Source organism: Pinus tabuliformis, chromosome 8 (genome assembly GCF_031772625.1).
Source record: "Pinus tabuliformis cultivar Carrire ecotype Pingquan chromosome 8, CPIR1, whole genome shotgun sequence".
Taxonomy (NCBI): Eukaryota; Viridiplantae; Streptophyta; class Pinopsida; order Pinales; family Pinaceae; genus Pinus; species Pinus tabuliformis.
In genome coordinates, this window is record NC_142294.1 from 1755572028 (window position 1) to 1755593655 (window position 21628).

Below are 21628 nucleotides of genomic sequence, written 5' to 3' on the forward strand. Positions count from 1 at the left end.
TGCCAATTGAGCTATCCCAAAATTTTTAAACTATAATAAATTTTTATATTTTTTAATTGTTTATTAGTTTTTTTTTAATTTTATTATAAGCGATGTTTGATATTTTTTTAATGTTTAATATTATTATTATAATTTTAAAACATTTTTGCATATTTATTTAAGAAACAAAATTATATTAATATAATATAAAAATAATTTTATTTTATCGTATTAAATTATTAATTGATTTTTAAAGTAAAATCCTTCATTCATATGATATACAGTATTCTTTTCGTATCAATATGCTTAGTAAATGCGTTGTAGTTCATCACGCGCTCCATTTTTCTAAATTTTAAAATTGATTGAATTTCTGAAGCACGGATAGACAAACGCGCTGGCGTTAAAACATCTTTTTTTGACTGTCGCTAAAGGTAGGAAATGCAAACTGCGGTGTTTTTGTCCCACATTGATCGCGTTGTCGAGACGTCGAGGGAACAAATATAAATATGTGGGAAATTAACGTGTAAGGTACGGAGCCGTGTGGTCAGCACAAAGCGAACTACTCTTTCGCCTTTTACTAAAGAATACCGTGTGTTGGCCACAATCAGCGGCATACGCCAATTTTTGGATGCTTATACCTCGTCACGAGGCGAGATATTCACAATTCAATTCATTCTGGATTGGGCATCGACTCACTGAAGTGATGCAGGGGGTAAGTCTTTTTAGAAGCTTTATATTAACCCAGAAGCTTACAGCAACCTAGCAACCCAACATGCATATGTGTGTTTCGAATGCAAATAGCAACCCAACATGTATATGCGTGTTTTGGGATGCGTGTTTCTTCACCCACCTCACAATTCAATTCATTTTGGATTGGGCATCGACTCATTGAAGTGATGCAGGGGGTAAGTCTCTTTAGAAGCTTTATATTAACCCAGAAGCTTACAACAACCCAACATGTATATGCGTGTTTCAAACGCGGGTGGGGATGCGTGTGGGGATAGCAACCCAACATGTAATGCAAATAGCAAACCAACATGTATATGCATGACTGTGGGGATAGCAACCCAACATGTATATGCGTGTTTTAGATGCAAATAGCAACCCAGCATGTATATGCGTGTTTTGGGATGCGTGTTTCTTCACCCACCTCACAATTCAATTCATTCTCGATTGGGCATCGACTCACTGAAGTGATGCAGGGGGTAAGTCTCTTTAGAAGCTTTACATTAACCCAGAAGCTTACAACAACCTAGCAACCCAACATGTATATGCATGTTTCAAATGCGGGTGGGGATGCGTGTGGGGATAGCAACCCAACATGTAATGCAAATAGCAAACCAACATGTATATGCATGAGTGTGGGGATAGCAACCCAACATGTATATGCGTATTTTAGATGCAAATAGCAACCCAACATGTATATGCGTATTTTAGATGCAAATAGCAACCCAACATGTATATGCGTGTTTTGGGATGCGTGTTTCTAACGTGGGTGAAGATGCAAATAGCCAACCCAACATGCATATGACGTGGGTGAAGATGCAAATAGCAACCCAACATGCATATGACGTGGGTGAAGATGCAAATAGCAACCCAACATGTACATGTATATGCGTGTTTCAAACGCATGCGTATTTCTAAGGCGGGGTGTGCGGGGTGTTTCAAACGCATGCGTATTTCTAAGGCGGGGTGTGCGGGGTGTTTCAAACCCGGGTGTGGAGGTTCCAACCACCCGGGACATTGATTTGTGAGGTTGAGCATAAACTACTATGATGAAAGAAATTAATTTACTAAAAGTTAATTTACTAAATAGAGGAAAGAACTTAATTTACTAAAAAAATTGGTAATTTAGTATAAAGGTAAAAGCTTAGTACTTCAATATGGAGGGAAATTAGTAATGGTTCTAAGAAAAAAAATTTATTTTTTTAATGCAATAGCTTGAATAGTGAATATGTATTTTCTTTATTTATTTTCTGTTTATTTTAGGTACTTGGAATAAGTGTGTTGGTTCCATTCTCTTCAATATATTCATTAATAAATTAATAAGTGTGTTGGTTTCATTCTCTTCAATATATTCATTAATCTTTTTATATTCATTAATCTTTTTATATTCATTAATCTTTTTATGCGGGCTTGGCCCTCTAAATTATTTTTTCATATATATTTTAAAAAATTATAAATTTTTTTATTAATATAATACATAGATAATTTGATTATCTTATTAAATTATTAATTGAATTTTAGAGTAAAATCCTTCATTAATATCATTGACAGTATTCTTTATCATTTCAACAGGTCTGTTAGTCTAGTAAACGTTGTGGAGCTCATCAATTGACACTTCGAAACAATTTCGAAGAAGTGCTTCACCCATAGTAGGTTTACTGTATTTTGTAGAGGGCCATAGACTAAAAGATATATAACAGGACCATTTTGCTAAATTTTAAAATTGATTCAAGTAGGAAGCACGGATAAACAAACGCGCTGGCGTTAAAACATCCTTTTTTTTGTTGCCTATGAGTGGGATGGGAAATGCAAAGTGTGCCTGTTTTAGTCCCACATTGATCGTGTTGTTCATGGGAAATGCAAAGTGTGCCTGTTTTATTCCCACATTGATCGTGTTGTTCTTACAATCGAGGGAACAACGTTAAATATTAGCGGAATCAATGACGGTGGATGTGGAGACGTGTGGTCCACATAAAGTGAACAATACTTTCACCTTTTAGTAAAAGAATATACCGTGTGTTGGTCACTATCGGCTACATGGACAATATTATCAGTTACATGGACAATATTAATAAGTAAAAGAAAATTAAAGTTTATTAGATATATAGACAATATTAATAAGTAAGCTACATGGAAAATAGATATACCGTGTGTTGGTCACTATCGGCTACATGGACAATATTATCAGTTACATGGATAATATGGATAATATTAATAAGTAAAAGAAAATTAAAGTTTATTAGATATATAGACAATATTAATAAGTAAGCTACATGGAAAATAGATATATAGACAATATTAATAAGTAAGCTACATGGACAATATTAATAAGTAAAAGAAACTTAATAAGTAAGCTACATGGACAATATTAGTAAGTAAAAGAAACTTAAAGTTTATTAGATATATAGACAATATTAACAAGGAGCCACTGTTGTGGCGCTAGTCTCTGCGCTAGTCTCTGCCGGTTAACAGAACAGTTTGGTCAGTTATTTTATGAGATTTAATTTGCGTTATTGTGAGAGCTGGTTTCCATTACTAGTGTGTTGTAGGCATGCTTACTTGTATTAAGATTTAATGAATTGGATGGCCAATTGTTGTATGAACTTTTTGACTTTATGCGAAGAGTGAAATATAATGAACTATGCCTTTGTTAAGTAAGAATTGTCATAAATGTCATTGAACTGATAAATGCTTGTAATGTTGAGTTTGTATTTCTTAGGATAAGATTAGTTTTAGATATAATTTTCCAATGTCTCATGATTTAAAAAACGCTTAGATTAATAATTAAAATATAATAAAATATAATAGTGAATCATAGAAAACTTGAGAGAAAAAAACTATAAAAGGTAATAATAATGCATTATAATGTATGAAGAATTAGAGAGTGTTAAAGTAAGTTATGTATTTTAATAAGCACGGGGTATAAAATATATTTAAATGCATAATAATGAATTATAATGTACGAAGAATTGGAAAGTGTTAAAGTGAGTTATGTATTGTAATAACCATGGTGCACAAAACATATTAAAATAATAGGAAGGTGTTAAAGTAAGTTATGTATTTTAATAACCATGGTGCACAAAACATAGAATTTTCTTATTTTTTTACATTTGAATATTATGGAAATATTCATAAAATGATAATGACCAAATAAACATTATTATGAATATAAATTTGTTAATTAAATTCGTGGTGGAGAGTGTTCAATATTTACATAGATCATTCTCGAAGGTCAAAGAAGAACTTAAGCATTTAAAAATTATAGTTATGGAGTCTTGAACCCATGATTGAAAGATTACATATCAATGATTGAGGAATTATTCCATGGTCAAAAGAACAAAAGATATATTTATTTAAAAATATTGTTTATCATAACTTTAGTGTGAACTTTAAATTTGTCCAATTACTAATTAGCAAAGAAAATAAACCCTGCATCTAATTTCTAATTAGTAATTTGTTGCATTTAATTAATAATTTGTTGTGATGCAAAAGGACATGACTTTTGGCCTTTTTTATAGTTTTGGGTTAGTAAATATAGCATCTAAGTACAATAATAAAATAATTTTGATAAGTTTATTTTATAAATTAAAAATTAAAATAAACAAATTAAAATTAAAAAAACATTTAAACTTTACGAGTTGAAATGTAAATTGATCATGATCTCCAAGAAAAAATTCATTATCTTTTGGTGTTCTATACTCTTGCTTTCTGCAATATCATAGTATTCGAATTAAAAAATATAATTTATAATTTAAACTGATAAGCTAATACATTGTGTAATAATATATTGAATATATATAAAAATATATATTTTTTACACAAAGAACATTGGTTTTGGAGCATAAGCAGTGGCAGTAGAATCCAAATTCAAAATATAATGCAGTTCATGTTTATCAAAATCGTTCTGTCATTTTTGTTGCAAAATACATTTATGTCAAGTCAAAGAAATGGCACTTTATAGGCTGGATAAAGAAGTATTGTGTCAGTACAATGTCAAATTTTGTGCTGTAACATTTTGTCATTCTGTCAGTACAATGTCATTTTGTCAGCAATGACAACACTTCATTCCAAGTCTCCATGTTTCAAAAATTTCAGTTGAAGTCCTAGAATGGCTGCAACTGTGCGTTCAGATATTACAACTTCAACTGTAGTTTTTGTGATAAGCTCACCAGCTGCTCTGACACTGCCAAAGGTGATATACAATGCCAGGGACATTAGTACAGAAATGGTGATCAGCAAAACCCCCATGATAGCAGCAATCGACAAAGTTTTGCAAATCTTGTGTACCTTCCTCCACCCAACTTCTGGATCTTGAATGAAAGCTCCTCCACCCAATTTCTTGAGCTTGAATGAGAGCTCCTCCAGAAGCCCTGCACCCAATTCTTGATCTTGAATGAGATCAGATAAGACATCACATATGCATAAACCTTTCGAGGCAACAAAATGCAACCATACCCGGCATTGTCTCTCTCAACCATATTTTCCACTATGTGCTCTTTCTCGAGATGGAACTCCCTCTTTCTCGAGATGGAACTCCAAGCAGGGATTTCATTGCATCGTATGTAGTAAAGCCAATTGCCACTGAAGGTACAACCTGCCGAGACCAGAATGGCAATTATTACTAATCAAATGTCAGTTTTGCTAAACTATTTAATTCCCTTCTGTAGAAAATAAAAACCCAAAATGTCATGTAACCATTGGCATCACCATAAACAATGAAAAGCTCAAACGCCAGCTCGGGCATCCTTCTATTTCAAAAAATTATCTGGCTATACTGTATGCCATAGCATATGCATAACATTAATAGGCCACATTGACAACAGAGAATCACGAAATGCTGGCTAGCGAATCAAACAGGAGTCAAGCAACTCAATAATTGTGTGGCTGATGCTGAAATTTAAAATACATGCAGCAATAAATTACTTTTATGCAACGAGATTATAAAGTTTACCTTTACGTAATTAATACTTAGCCCAGAAAACATCTGCTTCCAGCCTTGTCTTTGAACAATGGTAACAAGACCATCCAATGTTCCTTTGAACTTGGGTTCCATTTGTTGAAGAGAAGATGCACTATTTTGGTTCGCTGATAATGTCTGTACCTGTAGTGCCACTCAAACCATAATGGTCAATTTTCAGTATCATAGACTTAAATAGCCTGTATCTTTGACTTAAAATTATGAATACAGTAAACCAAGACTCCAGTTACCAAGGAAATAAAATGTTCAACCTGCATTTGTCGTCTAACAACATCCAGAGGATACGTGCAGGTATCAACAATCGAGCTTCAATCACTAGCCATTTAACACATTGTTATTTGCTCTAGCATTGAAGCCAAATTTATCGCTAATCTGATACTGCTGCCATGTTATTTCATTGGGGCAAAAGAATATTCAAAATAGAAAAGTCATAAGGTATACAGGAACCAGTATGTGGCAACAGTTTTAAATATACAGAACAGGTCCTGTCAAAAATTGATCCACTACAAAATTCTGAAAATGACAGAAACTGTCATTTGCTAAAATTCTGAAATTGAAACATGATACATTGAACCAAGCGATTATAACCTAAGTCGAACCAAAGTTTTGGGGTGGAAAGGTTTTGGGGTCTTATTGCGGGTTTCGCATTGTTCGAGGTGAATGGCAGGCTTTGGCTCAGTGTTTGACGTTACTGCGGTACAGATGGGAGTCCTTTTGAACGCAGACGGATGTACATTCCCACGGCTACATAGGTACATCACTAAGCTGGAGTATGTATGTGCCGCATATTGTGTTTTTAATGGAATGTATTATGGTTTGGAGAAAGGAATAAAGACTTGCAAGTATTTACCGTTAAGTTCATTTGCTTTGTTAAGAACTGCTGAATTGAAGGTTTGCTATACTGGTACTAGATGTTCTTCGTTTGCTGTTGTTTATATATTGGATGAAATGTTTCCTTTGCGAAAATTATAAGCTTTTCTGTGATACTGAGGGTTTCTCTTACCTGCATGGGTTTTATGGAAATTTCCGTAAATGTCAGTTTCGACCACCATGTGACTTCCTTGTCATTTGGGCTGAGACGACCTGGGTGAAGCTGTGATTCTTGGTACAGATTGAAACCATTGGTACACCGTTGTAGGGTTTCTTTTTTCTTCTTTTCGGGTGAAACTGTGATTCTTCGTACAGATTGAGCGGCAATCTTTTGTAATTTGCACTGTTTTTGCACATGAAGATCTAAATAAATTGGGGTTCATGGGTATTTAGATTGAAGCTAGAGTATGTATGTGCCACATATTGGCTTTTTAATGGAATGTATTGTGGTTTGGAGAAAGGAATAACTGGACTTTTCATGGTTTAAATTTTCGGGCAGTGTTGAAGTTATCTGAACTAAAGTTTGTTGTGCAACCCTTATATCACGTACAATGTGCCAAAAGCTTGTTTAAGATTAAAAAGAGTATTTGATTGACTAAAGCTGTATAAGACTAAAACACATGCCTAACATGGCTTGTTGCAGCTTTGCAATGTTGGTGAGATCTCTTTTGATTTGCAAAAACAATTTATTAGAAAGTGAGTATTGTATATACCTGAACCAACTGATTAGTTTCGAAAGCACACCAAGGAAGGTCTTCTCTTTGTAATATTCTAATATTGGCAGCTGTTGTGTGCCTCATATCAGAAGTCACTGCAGCACCCCTGCCAATTAGACAACACAATTTCAAAATAAGATCAAGCTGCTGAAAGGTACTTTATCATATGCAATCCTATTACTGGTTACAGAACTGTATCTGCCATCAAACTTCAGATTCACGCTGACTAGCTAAACATGACAATGCAGAAGGAGAGATCAAAACTGTGAGGCTACAAAGTCATAAACTTCTGGAACAAGGCTTGCAGCGCGTGCTTTTCAATGAGATCTAATAGAAACATTGGCTGAAAATATTGCACAGTGCTGAGGATGTAGGCAATTATGAGATTGGCATTGTCTTAGTATACAACAAAGGGGCAAAATGGTGCAAGAAAATGCAAACAACCGACTAGAAATTTTAGGCACGGGTTTCATAAAAATCTTTAAGTCGCCTTGCCAAAGTACTCCAAAGGTAGCTTCTCCATACACAACATTGTGTGTGAAGTGCACTTCAAATCATATAAAAAATGAAATGGGTTGAGGTAAACTTACTGCTTTGAAATCCAGCATTGAGTGCGAGCAAGAATACCAATGGAATGAGTGGAAGCTACCAGAAATGTATATCGGCCATTGTGTTCTTCGTCCTTTGTAGATTTGAAACCATGTGACCATTGTTCAGATTGTAAATTGCAAACCATGTCAGCACTCTTCATATATATGGCATATTCAGATGGTCTCTGGGATAAATTCTTTGCTGGTAGTGTTAGCAGATTTTATGCAAAGCAGTTACCCTGTAGCATTCGTTTCGAAAATATAACTCTATGTTTGACTTTGAATCAGATGTATTTAGGAACATGCAAAAAATTTAAGCAAATTGTAGAGGTAACAGTAAACAGAAGCTTACGTAAAATAAAACAAAACCTTTCCATTGCAAAACTTTTGTTCGACTTAGGTTATAATGCTATTATAATGAAAAATCATGTCCGTCAAGCAACGGCCAGCAATTGATCGATCCCATATAGTCATAGGGAGGTAGTAATAATACCAAATGCATTATGCCATAATTCCATTTTCAAACAACATATATTCATTTTAAAGTCCATATAGTTTGGTGCTGTTTATAAAGTCTAGCTTCAAGCATGTTGCAGAATGCGTTCGATCTCAAATACAAGACAGAAACACAAACAATACAAACAGACATGTATAAATACTTTCTAGCTCTCTTTCCTGAATCGTTACCTACACTATGCAAGAAACAAAAACTAACATAGCATTCAGCCATAACATAGGAAGAAACAGAAATGAGTAAGCGATTCAATATACAATTTGTCATTTAACTTGAGTGGATAATAAGTACATGTTTAATCAATCTATGGAATCTTTGGTGTTTGCATTGAGCAGCTGTAGATACAAAATTATTGCTCATCTGATGTTGCATTTGCTGTATTCAATGATATAATTTAAACCAAACATGGTAGTTTTTAAGATGGAGCAAAAATATAAATAAAAAAGGTGGCAAGACAATCTCTGGTTGTCAAGGTTGAAGCATGATGCAGAATGCGTTCCATTTGAGATACAGAACAGAAACAGAAACAGTACAAACACAGATGCATAAAGACTTTGTAGCCTTTTTTCGTCAACTGTTGCGTTACATGTTCTTTGTAAATGAGTCAAAATTGCAAGTCAAATACTTGTATTACAGTAAGAGCATAATATGAAGAAACATATTCATATTACTTTTGCATTTGTTCTGGACGTGAAGGCCAGCATGTTCCTGCATTTTGTAATCTGTATAACAAATAGTTAGTTAGAATAAAATGATAACATTGTAAATTGAAGAGAGGACATATTTGAGACAAAACATCTTAAGGAGTTATGTGAACTAAAGCTTCTTGTGCAATCCTTATATCATGTACAATGTGTCAAAAGCTTGTTTAACATTAAAAAGAGTATTTGATTGACTAAAGCTGTATAAGAGTAAAACAGATCTCTAACATGGCTTGTTCCAGCTTTCCAATCTTGACGAGATCTCTTTTAATTTGCAAAAACAATTTATTAGAAACTGAGTATTGTATATACCTGAACCAACTGATCAGTTTCGAAAGCACACCGAGGAAGGTCTTCTCTTGGTAATATTCTAATATTGGCAGTTGTTGTGTGCATCATTTCAGAAGTCACTGCAGCAGCGCTGCTAATTAGACAACAAAATTTCAAAATAAGATCAAGCTGTTCAAAGGTACTTTATCACATGCAATCCTATTACTGGTTACAGAACTGTATGTGTCATCAAACTTCACATTCACGCTAACTAGCTAAACATGACAATGCAGAAGGAGAGATCAAAACCATGAGGCTACAAAGTCATAAACTTCTGAAATAAGGCTTGGAGTGCCTGCTTTTCAACGAGATCTAATACAAACATTGGCTCAAAATATTCCACAGTGCTGAGGATGTAGGCAATTATGAGATTGCCATTGTCTTAGTATACAACAAAGGGGCAAAATGGTGCAAGAAAATGCAAACAACCGACTAGAAATTCTAGGCACGGGTTTCATAAAAACCTTTAAGTCCCCTTGCCGAAGAACTCCAAAGGTAGTTTCTTGATACACGACACTCTGTGTGAAGTGGACTTCAAATCATATAAAAAATGAAATGGGTTGAGATAAACTTACTCTGTGTGTGAAGTGGACTTCAAATGATATAAAAAATGAAATGGGTTGAGATAAACTTACTGGTTTGAAATTCAGCATTGAGTCCGAGCAAGAATACCAATGGAATGAGTGGAAGCTACCAGAAATGTATATCAGCCATTGTGTCCTTCGTGCTTTGTAGATTGGAAACCATGTGACCATTCTTCAGATTGTAAACTGCAAATCATGTCAGCAGTCTCCAGATATATGGCATATTCAGATGGTCTGTGGGATAAATTCTTTCCTGGTAGTGTTACCAGATTTTATGCAAAGCAGTTACCCTGTAGCATTCGTTTCGAAAATATAACTCTATGTTTGACTTTGAATCAGATGTGTTTAGGAACATGGAAAAAATTTAAGCAAATTGTACAGGTAACAGTAAACAGAAACATAGGTAAAATAAAACAAAACCTTTCGAGCCCAAAACTTTCGTTCGACTTAGGTTATAATGCTATTATAATGAAAAATCATGTCGGTCAACCAACGGTCAGCAATTGATCAATTGCATATAGTCCCAGGGAAGGACTAATAATACCAAATGCATTATGCCATAATTCCATTTTCAAACAACATATATTCATTTTAAAGTCCATATAGTTTGGTGCTATTTATAAAGTCTAGCTTCAAGCATGTTGCAGAATGCGTTCGATCTCAAATACAGGACAGAAACAGAAATAGTACAAACAGACATGTATAAAGACTTTCTAGCCCTCTTTCCTGAATCGTTACCTACACTATGCAAGAAACAAAAACTAACATAGCATTCAGCCATAACATAGGAAGAAACAGAAATGACTAGCCAATTCAATATACAATTTGTCATTTAACTTGAGTAGATAATAAGTGCCATGTTTAATCAATCTATGGAATCTTTGGTGTTTGTATTCAGTAGCTGTAGATACAAAATTATTGCTGATCTGATGTTGCATTTGCTGTATTCAATGATATAATTTAAACCAAACATGGTACTTTTTAAGATGCGGCAAAAATATAAATACAAAAGGTGGCAAGACAATCTCTGGTTGTCAAGCTTGAAGCATGATGCAGAATGCGTTCCATTCGAGAAAGAGAACAGAAACAAAAACAGTACACACACAGATGCATAAAGACTTTCTAGCCTTTTTTCATCAACCGTTGCGTTACATATTCTTTGTAAATCAGTCAAAATTGCAAGTCAAATACTTGTATTATAGTAAGAGCATAATATGAAGAAACATATTCATATTACTTTTGCATTTGTTGTGGATGTGAAGGCTGCCATGTTCCTGGATTTTGTAATCTGTATAACAAATGGTTAGTTAGAACAAAATGATAACATTGTAAATTGAAGAGAGGACATATTTGAGAGAAAACATGTTAAGGCATATGTTGATGTACCTTCCATTTGTTAGTTGACATGTAATAGCTCACTATCTTCATTGAGTGTGAACTTGCTCTGAATTTTGAAGTCACGTAAGATGTAAACAGTGGTAGCTTTCTGTTGCAAATATGTTTCATATGACATTGATTTTAAATCAGGAAGCAAGTCATGTAATAAGGGCTCCCTAATAATGCACTGGACAAAGTTATTTGTAATGGATTCTATTACAGCATTTATACAATGCTTGTAGAGGAAAGGGCAATTATCATTGCATTGTGAACAAAAAATTGTTGCATTGGCTATTGCTATGGATGAATTCACTGGGGAGTTACAAATTGCACAAACAGGTTCGAAAGGAGTTGAATATGGATTTGTTGCGATCAGAATACCTTCGACTTGTTTATAAAACATTCAAGCGTTAATTTACATTATTACATGGCAAATGCAAAGGCAGCAAAAACATTATTATTGCTATACTTACAGCATAGGTAGATGTAGTTAGTTTTTTGAGATTGTTGAGTGCATCTGTGTTAAGTTCAGTCATGAACGTTGACTTCGATGCTCTGAAATTGTTTCTTTTGCGTTTACCTTTTTTGTTAAATTTTTGAAAAGGATGAGCGGAAATTGTCCTTTTTGCAATTGTTTTTCCATTGAAAGGAAAAATTGTTCATATGTGTCAAAGAGTTGCAACTGCAAAACAGAAATTGTTATGTATTGAAAAATACAAAAAGTAATATGCAAATACATTGTTCGTATGCATTGAAAAATTGCAATTGCACTAGACAAATTACAAAAACTATAGACAAATTACAACAACTATGTATTGAAGTGATGCATGTTATCTACTAAAAATTAGGAATAAGTAACATCTGAATACATACAGTTGCATTGTCGTTTTCAGAATCTCCATCTTTGATATGAAGTATGTAATGCAATCCAACTCGTTTGGAAAGTGTAACGACGGCAGTGATTGTGCCAATTGGGTACATTTCTTTTTTGTTTGCAAATTGCCTAATGGTTGTATTGGGAATGAAGCAATATTCTTTGCAAACTTCAGGTACAGTTTCTATGATACTTGATTCATTAAGCAATATTATTTTGTCACAGTCACCGCGATCATAAACAGTTTTAGGCAATATCCTGAAATTTGTAATTGAGATGCTGTTGCCTTGCAAAATTTTGTGTTCATGTCGCTCCACCAAATGTGCAGGTACACTCAACATTATAGTCATCATTCCTTGAGCATCTGTCAAATCAGCTCGCAATACTTGGCATGATTTGTTTGCTTTATCAAGGAATGCAGTATAGACAACCATTATGTCTCCAACAAAAAGCTGCCCAATTTTACGACTATTGAGATCTTCAATTGATACTTTAATTGGTAGTATCTGTTTTTGCCTATTAAAATTGCTTAGTTAGAAATTGCTATAAACATTTGTAGAATAGTATGTTTCTCCTAAAGACTGAATAAGTAGAAATAGATTAGAGTGTTGTGTTTCATATGCATACCTTTTTGATGTATCATTTTGTACATTTGTTGAATGAAGTTTGGCTGCGATTGTTTCAGTTGGACTAACACAGGCAAACGCATGGTTCAATATGATGTGGATATTATCACATGTATTTTGTGATAAGCAATCAATAAAGAAATTGTGATATGTAACCTGTACATGTCTTCTTGCTGCATTGTTTGGGGGGACTTACTACTAGTGCTTTCTTCACTCGTCCAAGATTTTCTAATTTATATACATTTAAATATAGATATGTAAAAAGAGAAGATATATATAGTAAACATTAATCTGATATATATACATTTAAATATAGATATGTAAAAAGAGAAGATATATATAGTAAACATTAATATTTTAAATAGAAAATAGCATATTTGTATAGTTGTCATACATACCTTTTCAAAGCAAGTGGTTGGTTTGCCTTTTCTAATTGAGTTATGCGCTCTATTTCTTCAGTTTTTGTTTTCCTTTTTCAGGATTTATGCTATGTTATAGAATAGCAACATATATTTAGTTCAATTTGAAAGAGCATATAGAAGTAAACAGTTAACAAGGAACATTAAAACCATAGAACCATACATATGTAAAGATAGAATGCATATATAGTAAACATTAATATTCTAAATACAAATTGGCATATTTGTATAGTTGTCATAGACATACCTTAGTGAACATTATTATTCTAAATAAAAATTAGCATATTTGTATAGTTGTCATAGACATACCTTTGCAAAACAAGTGGTTGGCTTGCCCTTTCTAATTGGGTTATGCATTCTATTTCTTCAATTGTTTCTTTTCGTCTTTGAAGATTTAGGCTATGTTATAGAATAGTAACATATATTTAGTGCAAATTAGAAGTAAAAAGTGAACAAGAACATTAAAACCATAGAACCATACATATGTAAAAATAAAAATAGAATGCATATATAGTAAAGATTAATATTCTAAATACAAATTAGCATATTTGTGTAGTTCTCATAGACATACCTTTGCAAAACAAGTGGTTGGGTTGCGCTTTCTAATTGGCTTATGCATTCTATTTCTTCAATTGTTTCATTTCCTTTTTCAAGATTTATGCTATGTTATAGAATAGTAAGACATATTTAGTGCAAGTCAAAAGAACATATAAAAGTAAAACTTGAACAAGAACAAAAGATCCATAGGAAAGGAAAGGCAAAAAGAATATACTCTGTTTGTTTATGTTGCATGTTGTTGTTCTTTTTTCTTGGTCGTTCTGTTCAATTGAAAAGGGTTTTACTAGCAGAATCTGCATCCATAAATAGATGAGGTCATATCTGCAAATTTATGATAGGATACTTGTGTTGGTTAATTGAAAAGGCTGTCTTTGGCATAACTTGCATTGATCAATACAGAACGCCATATATGTAAATGTACAATAGAATGCATAGTATGTATGCTGTTATCACTTCGTTTAGTACAAAAAGGATATTGTAGTATGCTTTAGTAAAATAGATATGGTAAAACCAATGAGGTATTGCAAAAATGTCAAAATTTGGAATTTTGTAAACTGTTTCATGTGTATATCATAGCTGAAGGACAAGAGATATTGTATCATGGTCAGACCAATATGTATCCAATACGAAAATTCTATATTTTATATTAGCTAGATTTGCCCAAACATGGTCAATCAATGATTTGTGCATGCTATTAGTTTTGTCAACTAGGAAATGAAGATTGTAGTTTTGCATGTAGGTTTCTAGCTGCTTTGTTTTTTGATTGCAATGTACCATATCAATATTGAAGTCCCCTAATATAACTATGATATTGTTTAGATCTAAGTGGTATAAAGCTTTTGCAATGACATTGAGGATATTGTTTAGGTTTGCATGTGGCGATGCATATATATTGAGTATTGCAATTTGTAATGTGTGAACTTTTATTTTTGCGAGCAATGCTTCTACAAAGCAGTCTTCAAAATGGGTATGTTCAAGGATAATGATATTTTTCTTTATCAATATCATTACTCCATGCTTAATGCAACTTGAGATGCAATTGAAATTTTTGAAGTATTCATTTTCCATACACAGCAACATATGTGTTTCTTGTAAGCACAAGATATCAGATTGCATTGTGTCATGGTCATTGCATATGTCAGTAAGATGCGCATGAAGATTGCGAGTGTTCAATGAAAGAATAAAGATGGATCGCAATGATTGTATTGATGAAGAGTCATATTCTAATTGCCATTTTGCAGTGGTTTGCAAACGTTGCATTTCACAATTTACTTTTTGCTTGACCTTGAAATTATTATGTTTAAGAGGATTAAGCAAATACAATGATTCTATGTTTCTGACACGTGATAGTGCTGTGTATACTAGGCCATGCACTTGTACTCCAGTAGGGTCGAATGCAAGCCTATCCAAGGTTAAGCCTTGTGATCTATGTATTGTGCGTGCACATGCAAGTTGAATTGGAAATTGTTTTCGTATTTTCAATGGGGCCATCTTTGATGTCATAGGCATTGCTTTTGATATTCGCAATATTGGTGTCCAATCATGTGCTATCTCTGAAGTATACAAATGAGCTAGTTTTCTAGATTGTCGATGACCAATATTAGGGTCATGGAACTTAATCCATAGAACATCGACCTTATCTGTATGGGTATATGCTTTAACTATTCCATCTGCACCATTCACTAGCCCATCTGGTGCATCATAATTGCAAGCATACATTTCAACTAACATGTTCAACTTTATCAAAAGGTGCGGAGGCAAAATAGCCGTATGTTGATGAGTTGGGAAATTGTCGTTATTCTCCTCATTTTCGTTAATTGCATTAATTAAAATTTCTTTGCCAGGCATCAGCATCAACATTTTCTTGTTATGCATTGCAACATCTTTGTTTTTGTAAAATAAATAGGGAAATGTTGGATCATTTGGTACAGGGCGCATGCAACTTGTATTCATGTATGTTATATCGTCAGATGTTTGACAATTTGTTCGCATTCTATTTAACACTGATATGAATCTCTTATTTGTTTGTCGCATCGTCATATGCAATTGGAAGCACTTGACATTATCCTTCCAGAAATCATGTGTTATTGTTTGATTGTTGATTGTTGGTTGTTCAAAAATAAGAGAGTCTTGAATAGGTTGTGCTTGATAGAAATCACCACAAAATATGATGTCAATGTTCCCAAAGTATTTCGTTTGGACATGTTTTATGTTTCTGAGTCTATTGTCAATAGAATATAAGAACCGACTTCCAATCATCGAGATCTCATCTATGAAAGCTACTTGCAATTCTTGATATAGCTTTGATAAGTTGTCCAATACTTCTTTGCTCAATGAGAACAGTTGAGACTTGTTAAAAGGCATTAGCAATGCAGAATGGATTGTTGTTCCACCTGCATTATATGCAGCTTTTCCTGTGTATGCTAATATTAGACCTTTTGGTTTCATAGGATCAGTTGTGTTTTGTGAATCATAAATTCGTATAAGCATTTGGAAAATCGCTTTTGCTGTGAGCGTTTTACCTACACCTGCTCCACCTGTAATAAAAAGGTAAATTGGTTCCTTGGGGTTTTTTTTTTTTTTAATTGCAATGTCTTTTACAATTGCTTGTTGCTCTTTGTTCAAGATTCTTCTAAGTTTGTAATATTCATTGTTCTCCATTAAAAATGGATGGGTAGTAATTTGAAATCCAAGATTGATTTTTTTCTTCATTTCAAATTGTTTTGGAAATTGCAAGTCCGATTGCAAATCATATTCCTCATAATGGGAATTGTTCTCTTGGTTTTGCATATTCATTTGGTTAGTATTCAAAGAACTAATTTGCTCATTTGTTGCAGTCTCTAAATCACCCCATGTTGGATTGATGTTATATGTAAATTTGGCTTCATTGACTTGAATTGTTTTTTCATGTAATGTATATGCAGAGAGCCATGTAGGCAATTCTTGTTTCAATGTATCTTCACAATTTTCAAATGGCATATATAACAATAATTTCTCTCGACAAAAGTTTTCAATATCATTGTGTTTGTTATATTTGACAAATCGTATAACATTTGGTTTTTTCCTTTTAGATATGGGTCTGCCATCTTTCTTGTAATTTGATACAAATTCTGCAAGGCAGATTTTGCTAATGGAACTTGGTCGTCCAATGTAGTAGTCAACAATGGAATGGCACATAACATCTTCTGAATCATCAGGTTCTTGTTTCAAAAGAATAGGCGGTTTAAGCATAAATGTGCGTTCATCAACTGGAGACGTGTTTACAAATATACATTCCCTTGAACTACAACTCAATGGCAATGAAAGTGCTATATGCACTGCTTGTTGAGCTGACATTTGCTGTAGATTGAGTAATGTATTTCCAAGTTTACGAATCATTTGCATAGCATCAATTTCATTTTTCTGATGCTCTTTGCGTATTCTTCTAAATGCATTTGTCATAGACTTGTCAATTTTGGTCATATATGAACTACAATATGACGCTGCAGCATATGCATTTAGCACAAATTGTGCATCTGTATTTGCATTCCATAAAGTAGGCATAGCCTTTGCAAAACTGTTATTCCAAATGTGAGAAGGTTTTCGTTTCAGGAAAATTGTTGGTTGCTTTATTGTATGTTGTAATAGTTCTATGTACTCATTTTCTAGTAGCCCTATTTCTAGGAGGAAATTGTCATGTGTTATTGAATCATTGTAGTTTGTTTGCTCCAAGAATGCAAAAAACGATATTGATTTCTCTACGATTTTTTTATTTTCTGCATTGGTTGGTTCAATGATCATTGTTGATTTCATTGGTGGCATGGGGAAGTTGTATCTGCAATTTGAATTTTTTCGCTTCTTACAACTTTTTGTATGGTGATGTTTATGCAATTTAGCAACATCTGGCTCCAAATGATCTGTATTACAAGTGATGTAATTGTCAAGAAACTTCTCAATTTCTGAATTGCTTTCTTTTCCATATATTGGAGCATTCTCTATCCATAACAGTCCATGTTCATGTTCAGTTCCTCTATTTTGGAATTCTGTTACGAAATAGTAATCAGATATTTTTCCAAAGAATGTAGTATCTTGAGATATCAATCGCTTTATAGCATTAATTCTATGTCTATAGTATTGGCTACATGTGACTGGATATTTTCTTATAAGGTAGTCAATGTCATCATCTTCTAATATATCAATAGCATTTTTATTTGCTTTATTTCTAAACAATGTGACGAGTGTATCTACTAATGGTTTCCATCGATGTTCTGCACTTGTGAATGTCACAAAGAAAGTTGGAGGCCCCAGTTGTCGTATCATTGCAAATATGTTTTTCCTAATTTGTTCCAAATGGTCAGAAGATATGCGAATGTTTTTGAAATCTATGTATCCAATGTCAGACTTCAATAACTTTTCCAAATTTGCTCGATACTTGACATCTTTTGCTAATATTTTCCTGCCTTTTAGTTGTCCTTTTCTTATTCGTACCCATATGCAAGAAAGCACTTTATCAATTATTATTCGCATTGTCTTGAAAAAAAAATTTGTTGTATGATATTGGAAGTCACCACTTGCTTGTAAACAATTCCCATTGTACAATTTTTTGGTAACTAAACCTATTTGTGATGTCATGATCACGTGCATTGCCATAAAATAATGTTGGAAAGTTCATTTCTTCTGCATATTTGTCCTTGAAAATGCCTAATGGTCGTTGTCCTTCAGCAGGTGCCAATTCAATAATCTTGTCTTGCAAATCGTAGATGCGTTGTGATTCTATTAATCCATGCACCAATGTTTCAGTAGGTGTTTCATTATTTGCATCACTATCTGTATCACTTTCATTGTCACTGTTTGAATTTTGTACAATGTATTCATTATTCTCTTGTAAAACATGGGCCCAATTCTCATTTATACAAATGTTGCTAGCTTTATAAAGACTTCTAGAACATAGTTCGTTCAATGCTTTCATGACAATAATTGGACGTACTTTACCTGTTTGGTATGCATTTTTGTATTGCAATCGTCTTTTCAATGCAACTGCAATTGTCATTGTATCATTTAGATATTGTGGCAATGCTTTTTGCACAATGTCCATATGAACTGGTACATTGATAATTGATCCTGTTAAGCCAATTTGTGATCGTCTATGTCCCCATTGTCTGATTTGTGCAAATGCAATTCTCAATGACACAAGTCTTTCTTCTAGGTCTGAAAGTATATTTACAGTTGGCAATGAAATGTTACGTCTTATTTGTTCAGGTGTTGCAAATTGTGGTAGCTTTCCATTCTCGAGTGCTTTCTTGCAAGAAACACATATGTTTTCATTGCTAAAGGTCCTATTGTTCAACGTCAAATTCATATGCTTTTCTTGCAAATCTATAGTGAAGAATCTAATATTTTTTGCAAAATGCAATTTGTTGCAAACTGCACATGTATTCCTAGGCGTGTCTTCGACTTTTTCCATATAAATTTGTATTGCATTTTTCTTGCTTGTAATTCTTGACTTCTTATTAGAAAATGGTTTTTTGCATTTGTCATTGCATTTGCGTTTTGTACGTATGAATTGCTTTAGCTTGTGATAATTCAGCCTACAATCCTTAGTTGGTTGCATTTGATCTAAATGACATGCTATCTCAAATGCAATATTATTGCTAAAATGTACTTGAGATATACATTGCTCTTTTTCTACTATATGCTTATGACACAATTGATTACAAACGTCATTTGCTTCCATGTGCAGTTGTTGAGAATTGTGAACATATTCTTGTATCATTGCGTGGTAGTGAATATGTGATGTATTTGTCATGAATGACAAGATGTTAACAATATCATTGCATCTCGAATAAGCGGAACTGTAATTGACAAAGTTATTAGCAACAGAGGACCATACTTGGATATTGACTTTGAATATCACAGATATCCATTGTAGACAAAATGGTCCGCCTTCCACTTGTCCTTTTTCATATGGCATTGCCATATTTATCAGATATTGTTGCCAGTTGCTATTCATTGTATAGTGTATCGCATCAACTACTAGGTATTGCTCTAAACAATGCAATGCCTCTTGATTCTTATGCATAAGTGCATTGCAAAAAGATTGCACAATGTAAAGTCGCAAACACTCTGCATTGAATTATGTTGCTACTAAATAGCAAATTGCATTAAAGAGACTGTCACCACAATTAGATGTCACTTGCTTTGCAATTGTTAGTCCATTTAAAAGCATATTATTTGCAATGTGCATCCAATGGCTTTCAATATCTTTGCAAATAGGTGACAGGTAGATATTAGACTGGTTGCAAATGCAAATTGGAAACTTTTGGTAAACCAATGGTTCATAATGACCACTAACAGGATTTGCATCATGAAAGAGAATGCAATATGGAATTGCATTTTCATGTTGATTAAAGAGAAAATATCTCGTTTTTCTTGTCAATGACCAAACTGCAATTGATATATCTAGCCATTTAGCTAACCAACGTATGCAAAAGGTATCACCCCATAAACCTCGATCAGACTCCTTTATATTTGTAGATGCAGAATAACGCATTTTATGAAGATATGTACCAATATCATTAACACCATGTAACTCGTATAGGAAGTCAGGTGCTAGTTCATACTGATATGACTGTATTGCTTCAACGTCATTGTTCTTTAAGCAAAAAAGAAAGTGGTCTATTAACCCATTTCGCAATTCATTTGAAGTATAACGAAAATGTAGAAGCATTTCGAATGAGTCAAATAGACAATCTCCTACAGTATATGAAAATGCATTTAGTCTAAAAAGACCATTTCTTTTTAATACAATATCAATGTTCTCAGGCAAAATGCATTGCAATCTGAATTTGTAATTGTCAACATCTATTATTTCTTCCATCATTTGCAATTGCTTACCAGAGTTGCCTTTTGCAATTGTCTTGTACAGCTTTGCAAAAAATATTGATGAAGTTAGCAAAAACTGAACATGATTGTTTTGAACAAAATGTATGTATATTAAAAAAATAGGCTATTGCATTATGTTGCTAAACAAATATCAAATTTCTAGCAAGAAGCCATATTTATAAATAACAAAGAAATTGGAAATGGAAACAATGCAAAGACATAATGAAAAAATGGAGCATAATTTTAAGAATATTTGTGCAAGTTAACAAAAGGAAGCAATGGAAAGACAAAATGAAGTTAACAAAAGGAAGCAATGGAAAGACAAAATGAAGTTAACAAAAGGAAGCAATGGAAAGACAAAATGAAGAAATGCAGCATAACTTTAAGAATATTTCTGAAAGTTAACATCATTGTCAATTGCATTTGTGAAATAAAATAACTGTGAGGCTATTTATGAGTTTTACATAAGTGGTGCACCAATTCAACTGTCAAAATATAAAAAGTATTGTCTCCAATTTGTGCTAGGTTGCAACTCCAATATATTTCAAGGTAAAAAGTTTCCTGCTATTCGGTATCAGAGTATGGTTATACTATATGGATCTAAACAGAATTCAAGGATCAAGGAACCCAAACAAGGCATTGAGAACCAGATACGAGTAGTGCATAAGCGTACTTCCATAAGGCTTGTCAAGAAGATCCATCATTATGTGATGCTGGAGGTATGATTCATATAAATGATGAACATGTAATATGTTCAAAGGACAGCTTTGGCAAACACAGCAACAATCTGCCTGAGAAAATTGTCCCAAGACTGTTGCCAATTGTGGCACGTGAAAAAAGATGCCCAAAAATTACAGATCTTTGATGATTCACAAATTGTGGTGAATTGGATGAATGGAACAAATTCATTGGATAATTATAAATT

At 33.4% G+C, this 21628-nt stretch overlaps 1 non-coding gene across 1 annotated transcript; it reads left to right on the top strand.

Moving 5' to 3' along the window:
• The first annotated feature begins 513 nt into the window (after positions 1–513).
• LOC149243131 (U5 spliceosomal RNA) lies at positions 514–630 on the top strand. Its single transcript, XR_016246872.1, has one exon. It is a non-coding gene; the product is annotated as a U5 spliceosomal RNA (small nuclear RNA).
• The last annotated feature ends 20998 nt before the right edge of the window (positions 631–21628 follow it).